Source organism: Ammodytes marinus (genome assembly GCF_949987685.1).
Source record: "Ammodytes marinus genome assembly, chromosome: 16".
Taxonomy (NCBI): domain Eukaryota; kingdom Metazoa; phylum Chordata; class Actinopteri; order Uranoscopiformes; family Ammodytidae; genus Ammodytes; species Ammodytes marinus.
In genome coordinates, this window is record NC_137220.1 from 29,115,974 (window position 1) to 29,133,300 (window position 17,327).

A 17,327-nucleotide genomic window follows, 5' to 3' on the forward strand; every position below is an offset into this window, starting at 1 on the left:
CGAATTCAAAGAGTATATTAAAACATTGGCACTAATTGATACTAAAAAAAGTAACAAAACTATCAACATATATGAACATCTTTTTGAGGAGGAATGATATATTTTATTATTATTTTTATTTTTTTTATAGTATGGTGCTGTTTATATATTGTTTAATATATGTATGTATGTATCTCTATATGCATGTATGTATATTATTTTTTTATTGTATGTTTATGTATACAGTAAGAAGACAAGATATGGAGTACTTTTCATTTTTGTAATGAGAATTGTTCAATAAAGTTTAAAAAAAAAAAAAAAAAAAAAAAAAAAAACGGGGATGCGACGGATATAAGAGCAAGAGGCAAGATCAAGGCGCAATGTTATGATGAAATAAGAGAGTAAAGTATGTCCCAATAGTATGCCTACTGCATCCTAACTAGATTCTTTTTATCGTCGGATGTAGTATGTAGAATAGGAAAAAAAAGAGTATGCGATTCGGAACGCAACCTACTTTCCCATCCATTTTGGCCAAGTCAGGCACCCGTCCGTAAGTGCAGTAATAGATGCGCAACAGATATTAAACGGCGGCTGGCTTGGGCTTGGGCTTTTTCAACGGGCGGCTGTCGTGACTGCAGTGTTTCCTACCGGTGCTATTTTGCTGTTGCACACAGAAAGTGCTGCGCAAGGAAAACTCTACACATCTCATGTCACAGGTGAAAAAACAAAGATATGTATTGATGAATAGGCTACATTCAGTACATGATATCCCGGAGTGAGATGTTTCTGTTGGTGTCGTTCCAGTTGTGTTCTGCAGTGTTCTGTATGGTGCACATGTGAACTGACTGCAGTTAGCTGTGCTAGCTAAGTGCTTACAGCACAGACCCAGCTTACTCAATAGTGTTAAATGCCATTTACTATTGATCCAGACAATCGGAAGTCAAAAACAAACAGTTAAAAACCAACATGTAATTTGAGTAGTCAGCTTCGCTCTTGCTAACGTGAGGAGACAATTCAACATTTAAATAGCTTGTTAAAGGTGAAGTAAGCGATTTATTTATGTTTATTAAAAATGTTAATTCGCTCTTTATTCATACAGTGATCACTTACATAGTGTGCAAGTATCACAAGAGAGAATGCTACAAACCGGTACCCGCCTCACTGCCGGTGCACGCGAGCAGGGACAGTTGTGTGAATGTTTAAGTGCCTACAATGGCAGATCAGGTAAAAATCCTTCCCAATGTCTGTTTTGATGGTTTTTATCATGTTTTATCACACTGACTTATCTGAGATGATGCTAGATAACTCGCTGTTTGAAGACCGCAGTGTATTAATGTGGTGACGAGGGAGGGGTGTCAGTCATGGACATATAAAGAAATGGACACCGTATTGAAACATGGCGCCCATTCATTCCTATGAAGCTGCTCATTGGCGCAGAGAAGCAACAAGGAAGCTGCCATACTGCTTTCATGTGAGCCTGGCACACCCCTAAAGCATGACGCGCAGGGTACGTTTCATTCTCGAGCAGTGTAACGTTATAATATGTCCGTGCATTAAGCTAAGCGGGACGGGCACAGTTGCATTGTTTATCGACCATGGAAGTATAAGTTACTAATCCCCGATGATTCTCTGTATGTAATCTTTAAATTACACCCCGTCTATATTACTATAAAGTAATATAGTGATACACGAAGATTCCTCCCGCTATCGGAGGCCGGGCCGGCCGAAGCAACGGTTGTTTCACTACGGCTCCTTTTAGCGGCTACACGCCTAACGGCTAAAACTGAAAATAAAACGGCTATAAAACGCTTTCGGTGGCGTTTTGAAAAGCGAAAACTTCCATCCTATTAGTACATGGTCTAAAGAAAAGTATGAGCCTTTGATTGATATCCATAAAAATTTAGCGGAGATACATTCTTGTTTGACGAAATTGTATTGGGAATGAATGGGGCTGAGCTCATATGATCGCCATTTTGATTTACGGACCCGTCCCAGACAGTCTAATGCGTGTTATACCAGGCGTGGCCACCTGTCCCTGCTGGCTGCTCGGAAAAGGCACAATCCTGGGGGCCTGGTGTCACTACACGATCTGAGAAGCCTGCACGATATGAGGACGCATGCGCAGAACGGCCGCCATCTTGGAAAGCCCGCAGTCGCCTAGGCAACGCTCGTCAGCGTCCTCATCCCGGCCCCCTCCTAAAGTTCCCCGTGAGCACAAACACACACACACAAAGTTCGTGGGTTAGCGGCCCCGTAACTGAATTTAATTCCAACACGTAATCAGTAGCATGATTAACTGTTCTATCTTCATAACAAACTAAATGTCATGAAAATCGGTTCAGAATTGAGCAAGTTACAATCTGTTTTTAGTGCAATCTGTGGCTCTCCAAAACACTTTGAGCGGGCACTAAGCGGGCTGTCAATGATGGCGGCCATTTTGCGCACGCGCACCTCATATCGTGCAGGCTCCTCAGATCGTGTAGTGACAAGGGGACTGTCACTACACGATCTGAGGAGCCTGCACGATATGAGGACCACATGCGCAGAACGGCCGCCATCTTGGAAAGCCCGCAGTCGCCTAGGCAACGCACGTCAGCGTCCTCACCCCCGCCCCCTCCTAAAGTTCCCCGTGAGCACAAACACACACACACAAAGTCCGTGGGTTAGCAGCCCCGTAACTGAATTTAATTCCAACACGTAATCTGTAGCATGATTAACTGTTCTATCTTCATAACAAACTAAATGTCATGAAAATCGGTTCAGAATTGAGCGAGTTACCGTCTGTTTTTAGTGCAGTCTGTGGCTCTCCAAAACACTTTAAGCTAAGCGGGCTGTCAATGATGGCGGCCATTTTGCGCACGCGCACCTCATATCGTGCAGGCTCCTCAGATCGTGTAATGACAGGGACTGCTAACTGCAGTCAGTGACAGGAAGTTAGCTAAACTGACCATTCCGCTTGTCACTACACGATAGGGCTGGGCGATATGGACCAAATCTTATATCACGATATAGGTAATTTTATATCACGATATAGTATTTTTCCTTAAAATTCAATGGATTACAATAACTGTACTGAACTTTAATCACATTAGATTATTTTCATCTTTTGCTTGGAACTTAAATTTCCATACAAAATACCACACCAGTCTGGCTTTAGTCAGTCAGCGCAAAATAAAAATGACAGCATCAACCAAAGAGCCTACATTTTCCAATTGATAGTAGCCTATATCAAAATAATGAAAGACTTGAATTTTCCTGCAGTATTTGCTCATCTTCATTTAAAAAAGCTGTCAAAATTAACTAATGAGCAAATGTCTGGTAATACTTTAACTCCAGCTTCAACACAAATACTATTTTCAAGTTTGACATGTTTTAAAGTTACATAAAACTGTCTCCAACAATAACAGCACGGGGTGAAGCCCTGAGTAGGCTAAAAATTTCATTATTAGCCAGCTAGCTCACGAGAGCTAACCCATGTAGTTAAAACAAGCCAACTCTGCGTCACGGCAACAGCACGCTGAAGCAGCAAGCAAGTTTCTTTTGCACGATGACATTTTTGACCGTTAAAACCAGCTGCTCTGCCACCGTGACACGGAGTTGGTTTGTTAACTGTAAAGTGACGGCGCACCGGAGCTATGGAGCTAGACAGATAGAGCAACAGATGAGGCTTCTTCTGTTGCGGGTAGAGAAGCTGTATTGCAGCCCAGAACTCTGCTGCAGAGCCCCCGTGTGGCGCGGCTGTGTAACTGCAGTGTAACTGTAGGGACTCGGAGGGACAGCTGCCTCCCGCTCCATCTGTGCTCCCGCCACATGAACTTTTTTTCTCTGCGATATAAACGGTATGGCCAAATCTCTCCCGGTAGACACTTTCATATCGTCCACGATATGATATCGTCATATCGCCCAGCCCTACTACACGATCTGAGGACCGCATGCGCAGAACGGCCGCCATCTTGGAAAGCCTGCAGTCGCCTAGGCAACGCACGTCAGCATCCTCATCCCCCCCCTCCTAAAGTTCCCCGTGAGCACACACACACACACACAAAGTCCTTGGGTCAGCGGCCCCGTAACTGAATTTAATTCCAACATGTAATCTGTATAATTTTTAATTGTTCTATCTTCATAACAAACTAAATTTCATGAAAATCGGTTCAGAATTGGGCGAGTTACAGTCTGTTTTTAGTGCAGTCTGTATCTCTCCAAAACACTTTGGGCCGCTGACCCACGGACTGTGTGTGTGTCCGAGGGGGGAAGGGGGTGAGCCGAGGACGCTGACGTGTGTTGCCTAGGCGACTGTCTAGAAAGGGCTGTGGTAAATAAAAGTATTAGTGTTAGCCTAACACTGTTAGGCATAGATAGTATATGCTGTTGCCCATGGACATATAAAGATATAAAATTTACATATAAAAGCCTTAGCGGGCTGTCAAAGATGGAGGCCGTTTTGCGCATGCCACCTCATATTGTGCAGGCTCCTCACTTCGTGTAGCGACACCGCTTACTTAGGGCCCTATGATTTCCGCGATAACGAAAACGCGGACGGAATCACGGAATCGGGCAATAAAAACGGAATCTGCTTGTTAACACGGAATGTCACGGAATTCGCCATTATTTTGGTGAAATTCAATTTCCAAGGCAAAGGGAAACAACACGGTTGAAATTAAAGCAGAACTAGGGAGGAATTATGGTTTGGCGACATCTAAAGACCAAACTACTGCCGTGAAAAGTAGAGCCTGGCTGCAGTAACGGTAATGTAACACACGGCGCCAAACCCCTTTCACAAATCTGTCTATTCAATGTTTACTTATTAATTAATCCATATACGTAACTCTGGCATGTACATAACTTAACTTATTGTTAATAATATGGTCTGTTTACATTCGGCATATGATTAAAGCATCTAAAGGCACGTAATCATGTTAAACGTTTACTGTTATAAGTTATTAATGCCACTCGCTCCCGCAGATACACAGCACAGGGAGGTCTTATATTCAGCCATTGCTAAAGGGAGTGTTGTATTATGGAACGGCCGCTTCGGTACGAAATTCCAGTCTCAACAATGTTTCCTCCACGCAATTATAACTCTAGCGTCTACAGCCCGTTGTTTTCATGTAGTGTAACTTGTTACATTATTCAGCTGTTGCCGTGATGTCGGCTAACGCTGATGCTAATGATAACTAGCTCTCCGTCGCACAATAGACTGTAGGTTGGTGTTGCAGCCCGCTGTTGGGTGAAGGGCTGTCCCACAGGTAAAAGCCATGGACCTATAAAGCCTGTCAGTGTCCAATATTCACTCTAGTCCAGCTTCTTGAAAAGTTTCTAAGGACTTTATTATTTATGTAAAAATAATATGTAATGTTTCACTTGAAGCACAAAATGAATGGCTTTATTTTCTGTTATAGCCTATAGCAGGGGTCGGCAACCTTTTCTACTCAAAGAGCTATTTGGGACCGCCTCCCAATAAAAAGAAAGCACTCGGAGCCACAACCCATTTTGACATCATATATATGTGTATATATACAGTATCTCACAAAAGTGAGTACACCCCTAACATTTCTTCAAATATTTCATTATATCTTTCCATGCGACAACACTGAATAAATGACACTTTGATACAATGTCAAGTAGTCAGTGTACAGCTTGTATAACAGTGTAAATTTACTGTCCCCTCAAAATAACTCGACACACAGCCATTAATGTCTAAACTGCTGGCAACAAAAGTGAGTACACCCCTAAGAAAAAATGTCCAAATTGGGCCCAAAGTGTCAATATTTTGTTTTGCCATGATTATTTTCTAGCACTGCCTTAACCCTCTTGGGCATGTAGTTCACTAGAGCTTCACAGGTTGCAACTGGAACCCTCTTCTACCCATTCATGACGACATCAAGGAGCTGGTGGATATTAGAGTCCTTACGCTCCTCCATCTCCCGTTTTAGGATGCCCCAAAGATGCTCAATAGGGTTTAAGACTGGAGACATGCTTGGCCAGTCCATAACCTTTACCCTCAGCTTCTTTAGCAAGCCAGTGGTCGTTCGGAGGGGTGTTTGGGGTCGTTATCATGTTGCAGTACTGCCCTGCGGCCCAGTTTATGAAGGGAGGGGATCATGCTCTGCTTCGGTATGTCACAGTACATGTTAGAATTCAATGAACTGTAGATCCCCAGTGCTGGCAGCACTCATGCAGCCCCAGACCATGACACTCCAACCACCATGCTTGACTCTAGGCAAGACACACTTGTCTTTGTACTCCTCACCTGGTTGCCGCTCCACACTCTTAACACCATCTGAACCAAATAAATGTATTTTGGTCTCATCAGACCACAGGACATGGTTGCAGTAATCCATGTCCGTAGTCTGTTTGTCTTCAGCAAACTTTTTGTGGGGTTTCTTGAGCATCATCTTTAGAATAGTCTTCCTTCTGGTATGACAGCCATGCAGACCAGTATGATGCAGAGTGCGGCGTATGGTCTGAGCACTGACAGGTTGACCCCCCACCTCTTCAAGCCCTTCAGCAATGCTGGCAGCACTCATACGTCTATTTTCCAAAGCCAACCTCTGTGTACGACGCTGACCATGTGCACTCAACCTTCGTAAACTGGGCCGCAGGGTGGTATTGCAACATGATAACGACCCCAAACACACCTCCAAGACGACCAGTGGCTTGCTAAAAAATCTGAGGGTAAAGGTTATGGCCTGGCCAAGCATGTCTCCAGACCTAAACCCTATTGAGCATCTTTGGGGCATCCTCAAACGGAAGGTGGAGGAGCGCAAGGTCTTTAATATCCACCAGCTCTGTGATGCTGTCATAAATGGGTGGAAGAGGGTTCCAGTTGCAACCTGTGAAGCTCTAGTGAACTACATGCCCAAGAGGGTTAAGGCAGTGCTAGAAAATAATGATGGCCACACAAAATATTTACACTTTGGGCCCAATTCGTAAATTTTTTCTAAGGGGTGTACTCACTTTTGTTGCCAGCAGTTTAGACATTAATGGCTGTGTGTCGAGTTATTTTGAGGGGACAGTAAATTTACACTGTTATACAAGCTGTACACTGACTACTTTACATTGTATCAAAGTGTCATTTATTCAGTGTTGTCCCATGGAAAGATATAAAGAAAAATGTGAAGAAATGTGAGGGGTGTACTCACTTTTGTGAGATACTGTATATACATATAACCTGTATGCTATGTACAAAAAACTATACTATGTTGCATTTAACCTATGGTTTTCTCGCCTGCGCATCGACCCAGTGCGCCAACGGTGGCGCAAAGTGTCCATTCCCCCATAGGGCGATCCCCTAACCCTCACGAGAGGGGTGCCGCTGGGCAGAGCAACGTCACACATCTCAGTGTTCACGGATGCATCTCTGTCGGGCTGGGGAGGAACCTGCGAGTCTCACGTAGTGGGCGGCGCTTGGCCTGCCCCCGTGATCATGCATATAAACGCATTGGAGTTTATCACTGTGTGGAAAGTAATCCAACACTTTGCCCCAATGTTAACAAATCAACATGTAATGATTCGCACGGACAACAAGGCGACAGCAGCATACATCAATCGCCAAGGGGGCGTGCGCTCAGCGCAGCAGCTGAGCATAGCGAGACGTTATGCTGGACGCACACACACTTGCTCTCCATCAGAGCAGTGTACATCCCCGGTGTCCTAAACAGAGGGGCAGACATAATGTCGAGTGGGGGGCCAGGAGACTGGACTCTGCACCACGATCTGATCAATCAGATATGGAGCGAGTTTGGGAAGGCGGAAGTCGACCTATTCTCCACACGGGAGAACACACAGTGCGCGCTGTGGTTCTCTCTCAGCGCGAAGGACAATCCCCCGCTCGGGGTGGATGCATTCGCTCACAGACCGTGGCCGAACACACTCCTGTACGCTTTCCCACCCGTCCCTCTGAAGTCTTGGACCGAGTCCAAGAGGAGCGGCTCTTGGACTCGGTCTCAAGCACCGCAACGCACGAGTGCGCCGTGGTTCCCCTGTCTCCAGCGACTGCTCTCGGGGCCGCGATAAAAATATTAAAAACTTTTTATTTAAATGTTACAAGTTTACCATAATCTTCAAATTCAGAATTATATTTTAAAATGAACAAAGTCACAGGGAGCCACAACAGAAGGATGAAAGAGCCACACGTGGCTCCGGAGCCACGGGTTGCCGACCCCTGGCCTATAGCCTACCCAACACATTTGTTTTTTCGTTTTTTTTTAAGCACAAAAAACAGTGCAATGTTGTGATGTATTTTAAATTTAGCCTTATATCTGATTAAATTGTTAGAATAATATTTGTTCGCAATAATTAGACACTCGTTCTGATGACGAAATGAGGGTTAATTGTAAAAAAACGGAAGGCATGAGATTAAAACGGAAAAAACGGAATTTGTGAAAAAATAAAACGGAATTTGGAAAAAAATAAAACGGATTTCATAGGGCCCTAGTAACTTACTGAACCTTTAAGCTAATGTATTTAAATGCTGCGTTCCATACAAGTTGTATGTGGAAAATCATACTGTTGTAATTCCGACCTCCGGCGTATGGATATGTTCCGAGTTCACGAGTAGGAACTCGGCGTTCCAGTCGTATTTTCCAAGTAGGGTGTCGGAAAAAATACGACTTCCGAGTTGTCTGGAACGCTGAGGTCGGAAATTGGAAATTACTTTACTGGGAAATCCTCCACTTCATAGTTGAATGGAACGCAGCTTAAGTGTGTAGCTTGTTAGCTACATTTTGGGACTCTGCTTCAAGTTGTCAACGTTCAAACCCGATTACTCGAGTTAGAGTATGACTGTTGTCTGTTCATTAATAACAAGTAGAGGAAAATAGCTCAGAATTTTTTTTTTTTATTATTTGAGTTTAAACTGGTTCATCACTTCTCAGTTATAGCCACTTTGGGGAGGAACACTGCTGGGTTGAAAACATGTGGGACGCCGATTGTAAAGTGGGGGCATGCTAAAATAAACAGCTACATTTAGCAACAAACCACGTTTAAAAAACATGTGAATTTTTTTAATGTTACTTTTGACCAGATGTACAGCAATATTTGTGAACTTTATGATTTTTACTCTCCTCGTCAAAATAAAATGGCAATGTTAAATCTAAGTAAAAAATCTAAATCTAACTGTTATATCTAAATCTAAATGTTACGGGTGAAAGTAAATATTTGTAAATTCACACTGCCTGTCATCTTAAGGTTAAAGGTTAAGTAAGCGGAATGGTCAGTTTAGCTAACTTCCTGTCACAGACTGCAGTTAGCAGTCCCCTCCCTCATCCCCACGTCACCACATTAATGCACTGTGCTCTTCAAACAGCGAGTTATCTAGCATCATCTAGGATAAGTAAGTGTGATAAAACATGATAAAAACCATCAAAACAGATATTGGGAAGGATTTTTACCTGCTCCGCCATTGTAGGCACATAAACATTCACCCATCTGTGCTCTGCGCGTGCACCGGCAGTGAGACGGGTGCCGGTTTGTAGCGTTCTCTCTTGTGATTGGATATCAGTTTCGGGATCCCCGAAAAGTTCATTTGCCGATTACATGCAGAGCAGGTGACTGAGAGATCGGCTTTATGAAACGCGCACACTATGTAATTGATCACTGTATGAATAAATAGCGATTTAACACTTATATTAAAGGGGACATATCATGAAAAACCAAACATTGCCGGTGTTTGGGCACACTTTTTAGGTTATTGGGGTCCCTACCAGCACACACAAGCTTCAAAAAGACAAATATGTCAGTTTCTTCTGGGATGCTTATTTCGAAAAAGGGGGGATTTAAAGGTCTGTTCCAAAAAATACCGACTTATGACGAAATTGGTCGGTTTTCATTAACATAAATACTCCCACGGGAAAGCTCGCCAGAAACTCGGCAGTTGATTGGCAAATCAAGACGCCCCCGTTGGTAACCACACACACCTGGAACTGCACCTGCTAATGCAACAACAGAGCAGAAGCAAGCTGCAGTGTTAGCTCATCCTCAAGCTACCATCACACCCCAGCCTCGAAGCAGACCGGCGGGGCTGATTGGATTTACTTAATTTTTTGTTAGGCTATGCCCAGCAAAGGTTGGCAATCTAGTGTGATCTGCTGTTATACTGGAGTGTGGAGGAGAGTGTGCCTGGAAGACTGAGAGACACCATCTCTCCTCTGGAAATGTAAGTAGTCCTATTTAAAAAAAAACAAATCTGTCCGTTTATGAGTTCAATGTGTGTAATGTGCTTTGATTTATCCCTCCTATAATAACCAATGCCGACTGAAACGAGATAATGCCGCTGGGTTAAGTAGTTAGCGTTAGCATCCGCTAGCTTAACTGTTAGCTTTATGCTAACGTTTAGATCTGTGAGTCTATCCGTGACAGCCCCTGTGTGAAAAACAGATGGGGAAACTGTACGGTGTGTTGGAAACTGAATAGTATTTGTTTGTTGTTGACAGTGTGTAGTTATGCAAGCAGTCGTGGTACATCAGTGGCGTAACTTTGATGTTCATATTGGTGGGGACACATTTTGGCGAAACATCCTCGCCCCAGACCCAGCATCCAACCGCTCACTAGTTTATTAACCAAACCAGTTTTATCATGTATCTATGTACAGTTTAGTCAAGAGTTGAGCGGCTATCAATCGTTTTGCACTTAAAAACTTATTATATTCATACATCCTTGGCTGCTTATGTTTCACAGTAGGGCTGTCCCCGACTCGGAATTTCAGTTTACAAGTGAACCGGGGAGTTGGAGCGCAGCTGAAGCGCGAGCGTGCCCGAGCCTCGGCGAGCCGGTGAGGGAGAAACAACACAGAGCCGGTGACGGCTGCAGAGAATGGCGATTCGCGCGAGTAAAAAAAGACAAGATGCTCGCGGTCTACGGGGTCTTAATTGTTTCCAAGGCGACCTATCTTTGCTATAGCACATAGCAGAATCAATGCATATGGTGCGCAATTTGCACAGCGCAAACGTACATCTGCTTTGGTTTTTTCTTTTGCCATTTCCTCTTTAGTTTTGACCACTCTTCTTCTATGGCGTTTGACGTGACGTGACACATTACTGCCACCTATTGCCCTGGCATGATAACGTCAGTGTTTTATTCTTTTATTATAATGTAGCCTGTCGGCACCGGATAACCTGCAGGACAAATAAAAAGCAAAGACTTCGCTTTGCATGGCTGGTGGTCCAGACAGACATGTCCTGTCAGATCTTATTTTCCAACGACGCATGATTAGACTAGGCCTACATACAGTATGTCATTGTCAGTGTTACAATGAGATGTTTGATACTAACTTAAATTACCTTTGTTTGGTGAAAATAGTTCCGAATGTCTTCTCCTTTCCTTTTCTTCCCCGACATTCTTCCTTCAGCCGCATTCATAACGCAGCAGCTGAGCTGATTGATTCCGTCCCGAAATGACAGCAGAAGCTGTTTTACCGCTCTCAAATTAAGCAACCAATCACCGCTAACCGAAACACAACCCACGACAACCAACAGGAGGCAAAGCCAATCACAAAATACATAAGGGACTATAAAGAGGCAACGCATTAACCCTTTCTCGTCGTTGTCATATCGTTCTCATATTGGTGTGGACATTTTCAGCACATTTGAATATTGGTATGGACACGTCCACACCGTCCATACGCAATTTTACGCCCATGTGGTACATGCAGCCGTAGGCCTATTACATCTCCAGTGTTTATGTACACTATAATAGACAGGAATAGCCTACTGTAAGTTGCCTCTGCTGCTGTTTGTTTCCAGTCCATTATATTTAAAAAAGCACACAGTATCACTCGGAACTCGTTGCTTCTTGAGCAAGGGCTATACTGAACTTATTAGTAGCCTATCTTATTTAATAATAAGAAAAAATATATTTTCATTAGTTTGTAGCTTTGCCATAACTACAGATGTATGATGTATATTTCAGCTAGGCTACATGATATAACATTGAATTTGTCATGTTTTACAGATATGAGTGACCTGACGGACCACACTATCTGTTCCATCAGAGGAGACTGTTCACTGGGTGGGACAGGTGGTCTTCTTCAGGGCCCACCAGCAACAACTGGACAGTTACATACAAGTTATGGCTTTGCTTCTGTTATATGATACACTTTATATTTCCATTTCACTGGCTATGAATAAACTGCTTTATTTTTAAGTATGGTTTTGGTCTTTTTAAAATGTAATGATACTGTTTTATAAGAAATCTTCAAAGAGATAAAGGGTTGAATTAAAAAACTTATAAGTCAATGCATGTAGATCGGTCAGAAAACTAGTCCAACATCCTGACTATGAAAATGGGAGTTTCAAGTAATCCTTTACTACACAAAGCAAACAGTGACAGTTAGCAACACAATACATTTTTTAACAGTAAAACTTTATTATAAATGAGTGATCACAATACAAATTAAAACTGCGAGCAGTGATGACCGGGCCCTCGCACCTCCGTGCTGCTCGCCGTCCCGGCCGTCCTCGGCGCTCTGGGCGAGAGAATGCGCCGCGGTCTCCTCCTCTTCGGAGCGCGCGGCACAACGATACCTGTCGCCGAAAAGCGCGGAACTTGCCGCAACGCGCTTGATGCGGATGCGAGGACGACCTCGGGCCTGGGCTCTTACCAGGCGGGTGAAGTTTGGAGCGCGTGGGACAACGCAGAGCGAAATTACAGCGACTTCCGCCTCCGTGGCGACGACGCCGAGAAACTACGAAGGCCACGGAGCCGAGAGAACCGGCTTCCCGTGTCATCGTTGTCTCTAGACCTCCCTGAGCTGCTTTGAGGTTGATTTGATCAAGTGTGTAGGACTTGAAGGTAAATAACTAGCATGCAATATTTACTTGACCCAGCAGTTGGCGCTCTCACTTTTTCTTAATATTATTGTGTGGGCTTACTCAGGCCTTGGGTCTCATTAAGCCTATCAAATGTTGAGAAGATCAGACTGAGTATAGTGGAGTTACAGCAACTTGGCGTCAACTTCGAAGACGCCAAGCTACAGTGAAGGCGTTTTGACAGATGGGGCTCTCACTTTGTATGAATATTAGTGTTTGGGCTTTCTCAGGCCTTGGGTGTCATTTACCATACCAAATTTGGAGAAGATGAGACAGAGTATGGTGGAGTTAGGGCAACTTCCTGTTTTTTTGGCGAATATTGCTAAAAAGAACACTTCCTGTTGATTTTGGGGCGGGGCGTCAAGAGGCTTTTTTGTTCGTACTGGGATTGTACATTGCTGTATAAAATTGTGTGGTTCTAAGTAGGGCTGGGCGATACGGACCAAATCTTATATCACGATATAGGTAATTTTATATCACGATATGGATATATATATCACGATATAGTATTTTTCCTTACAATTCAATGGATTACAATAACCGTACTGAACTTTAATCACATTAGATTATTTTCATCTTTTGCTTGGAATTTAAATTTCCATACAAAAGAAAAACTGGTGCAAAATACCACACCAGTCTGGCTTTAGTCAGTCAGTGCAAAATAAAAATGACAGCATAAACTAAAGAGCCTACATTTTATAGTAGCCTATATCAAAATAATGAAAGACTTGAATTTTCCTGCAGTATTTGCTCATCTTCATTTAAAAAAGCTGTCAAAATTAACTAATGAGCAAATGTCTGGTAATACTTTAACTCCAGCTTCAACACAAATAATATTTTCAAGTTTGACATGTTTTAAAGTTACATAAAACCAGCCTTGCTGGCTGTCTCCAACAATAACAGCACGGGGTGAAGCCCCTAGTAGGCTAAAGATGTCATTATTAGCCAGCTAGCTCACGAGAGCTAACCCATGTAGTTTGCAGCATAAAACAAGTCTGTTTCCAACGCTGCTTCACGGCAACAGCCCGCTGAAGCAGCAAGCAAGTTTCCTTTGCCCAATGACATTTTTGACCGTTAAAACCAGCTGCTCTGCCACCGTGACACGGAGTTGGTTAGTCTTGGCGCACCGGAGCTAGACCATGAGCTAGACAGCTAGAGCAAGAGACCCAGGGCCTATCCGAAAAGTCCAATCTCCTAACCTATAAGCCTCCTTTCCTATGCCTTAACCCCTAAACGTCATCGGGGTTAAGGAGAGATGAAAGGTGCTTCCTATCGAACATAGGAAAGGACAGCGCTGTTTCAAATGAATTCGATTCCACTTTTCCTAACCGACGTCATTGCGCGACGACGAGTATTGCTGACGTGAGTCACTAGCGTGAAACTACACTATAGCCTATTCTCCGAAAATTGACCACAACAAGCGCTCGTTTGATCCATGCGTTCTTTTCATATTGATTTTAATCAAGTTGTCGCCAACAGAGTGAGAATCACTCCCATATATCCCAATTCACATGTGGAATAAAAAGAGGCTACACTTGTGTTGATGTTGAAATTAACTGCCCCCAGTAACTTCATTAAATGTGAAGTTGGTATTTTATTTTCTTATGGTGTAAATTATGTGCTACGAAAATAACTATTATGATGTTGGTCTTTTATGAGTTCTTTATTATCTTTAGCCTGTGTGTGTGTGGGGGGGGGGGGGGTATTTTGTTTTAGCCGAGTTAAATCTTTCTCTCTTCTCCTCTCCTCTCTTCTGTTTTACCTCTCGTTCGTATTCGTGTAGAGTCGGTAAACTCCGGCGGTGGCCTGTTGCTTTAAATCTTGCCGCCGTAAAGGATTATGGGATACCACGATCTCCTTTCCTTTAGCATAGGTTGGTCAGGAGTAACCTATGCTAAAGGAGGGTTAAAGGATGAATCGAGGCTCCTTTCCTATGCCTTTCCTAAGCATTTGGAGAATTCGGATCACCTATCCGCCGAGTACTTCCGGTTCATCTCGATAGGAAAGGAAATTTCCTATGCAAAAAAAAGTTTTCGGATAGGCCCCAAGAGATGAGGCTTCTTCTGTTGCGGGTAGAAAAGCTGTATTGCAGCCCAGAACTCTGCTGCAGAGCCCCTGTGTGGCGCGGCGGTGTAACTGCAGTGTAACTATAGGGACTCGGAGGGACAGCTGCTTCCCGCTCCATCTATGCTCCCGCCACATTAACTTTTTTTCTCCGCGATATAAACGATATGGACAAATCTCTCCCGGTAGACACTTTCATATCGTCCACGATATGATATCGTCATATCGCCCAGCCCTAGTTCTAAGTATAACACAGCCTGAGTTATGATCATTCAAAGGGTTCATCAGGTTCATTTTTGATGTTTTTTGGCGAATGTGGCGCCCGTTCTGCAAGACGGTTATTCCGGATAAAACAAGCTTTCGGGTATATCATCTTCCATGTCGGAGGACGTACCCTATCATATTTTTCTTTGCACAAAAAGTTGTTATGAGTCCACTTTGCTCTGCTATCCTGCAGAGTAATGTGGAGTTCTGACTTTTGACGCCATTTTGGCGAATATCGGCTCCCATCTCGTCATAGTTATTCGGAATCAAACAACATTTTTTGTGGTGTATATTCCATGATAGATGAGTGTCCCTACAGTGGTCGTTTTTCTAAATATGTTCCTGCTAGGAGTTATTAATTTTTGAACATTTTGATGATTTGAGAGCCAGAAATTCACATATTTCACTTTAAAAAGATTCCTGTTAATTTTGGGGCGGGGCTTCAAGAGGCTTTTTTGTGGGGCCTGCAAAGATACATTTGGGTTATTAATTTGGTGCGGCTAGGTATAACACAGCCTGAGTTATGATGAATTAAAGTTTCATGAGGTCCGTATGTTATGATGTGTACGTCAACTTTGACCCTCAATAGATCACTGGTACTACTGTGATTTTGAAATCTTTCCGCAATTTAGCATCGGGCTAGCGTTTTGAGTACTTGAGCAGTGGTTTGACGTCCCTGGCGTAAAAACTCTAGGACGAGTTCGTCGAAATGCGAAATTATGGTTTTGGCGATTTTAGGCACTAAATCCAACATGGCCGACTTCCTGTTGATTTTGGCTAATGACATACAATTGCATTTATGTGCGCCTTGGGCCATTACATGTTGTCCTAAAATTTCAGGCTTCTTGCCCAATTTTTGAGCATGCATTTCCTGAAAAACTGTTTTTGGCTATAGGGGGCGCCGTTTTTGAGATCAAATCCTGAACCACTGATACATTGCAATTTTTTGCAGGTCTGATGGGTACGCAAAGTTTTTCAAGTTATGCATGACGGGAAGGGGGTGAAAAGTGCCAAAAATGACTACAAATTAAAACTGCGAGCAGTGATGACCGGGCCCTCGCACCTCCGTGCTGCTCGCCGTCCCGGCCGTCCTCGGCGCTCCGGGCGACCGCGTGAAAGAACGCGCCGCGGTCTCCTCCTCATACCTGTTGCCGGAAGCGCGGAACTTGCCGCGACGCGCTTGATGCGGATGCAAGGACGACCTCGGGCCTGGGCTCTTACCAGGCGGGTGAAGTTCGGAGCGCGTGGGACAACGCAGAGCAAAATTACAGCGACCTCCGGCTCCGTGGCGACGCCGCCGAGAAACTACGAAGGCCACGGAGCCGAGAGAACCGGCTTCCCGTGTCATCGTTGTCTCTAGACCTCCCTGAGCTGCTTTGAGGTTGATTTGATCAAGTGTGTAGGACTTGAATGTAAATTAAAACTGCAAGCAGTGATGACCGGGCCCTCGCACCTCTGTGCTGCTCGCCGTCCCGGCCGTCCTCGGCGCTCCGGGCGACCGCGTGAGAGAACGCTCCGCGGTCTCCTCCTCTTCGGGGCGCGCGGCACAGCGATACCTGTCGCCGGAAGCGCGGAAGTTGCCGCGGCGCGCTTGATGCGGATGCGAGGACGACCTCAGGCCTGGCCTCTTACCAGGCGGGTGAAGTTTGGAGCGCATGGGACAGTGCAGAGCGAAATTACAGCGACATCCTGTTTCGTGGCAATGATGTCGAGAAACTGCGAAGGCCACGGATCGGATAGAACCGGCTTCCCGTGTTATCACTGTCTCCAGACCTCCCTGAGCTGCTCTGAAGTTGATTTGATCGTGTGTGTAGGATGTGGAGGTAAATAAGTAGCATGCAATATTTACTTGACCCAGCAGTTGGCGCTCTCACTTTATATGAATATTAGCGTGCGGGCTTACTCAGGCCTTGGGTCTCATTGACCATAAGAAATTTGGAGAAGATGAGACAGATTATGGAGGAGTTAGGCCAACTTCCTGTTTTTTTGGCGAATATTGCTAAAAAGAACACTTCCTGTTGATTTTGGGGCGGGGCGTCAAAAGGCTTTTTTGTTCGTACTGGGATTGTACATTGCTGTATAACATTGTGTGGTTCTAGGTATAACACAGCCTGAGTTATGATCAATCAAAGGGTTCATCAGGTTAATTTTTTATGTTTTTTGGCGGATGTGGCGCCCGTTCTGCAAGACGGTTATTCCGGATAAAACAAGCTT

General features: G+C 44.1%; 1 protein-coding gene across 2 annotated transcripts in view; it reads left to right on the top strand.

Annotated features, from left to right (window-relative positions):
• Window positions 1-594: 594 nt before the first annotated feature.
• Window positions 595-17,327, top strand: part of dus1l (dihydrouridine synthase 1-like) — a 117,816-nt gene continuing 101,083 nt past the window's right edge. The window contains exon 1 of one of the 2 annotated variants that reach the window (XM_080043487.1): window positions 595-695. The gene's annotated coding sequence lies outside the window, so the exon portion shown is untranslated. The remainder of the gene's footprint in view (window positions 696-17,327) is intronic. The other variant, XM_080043486.1, reaches the window with a different exon arrangement.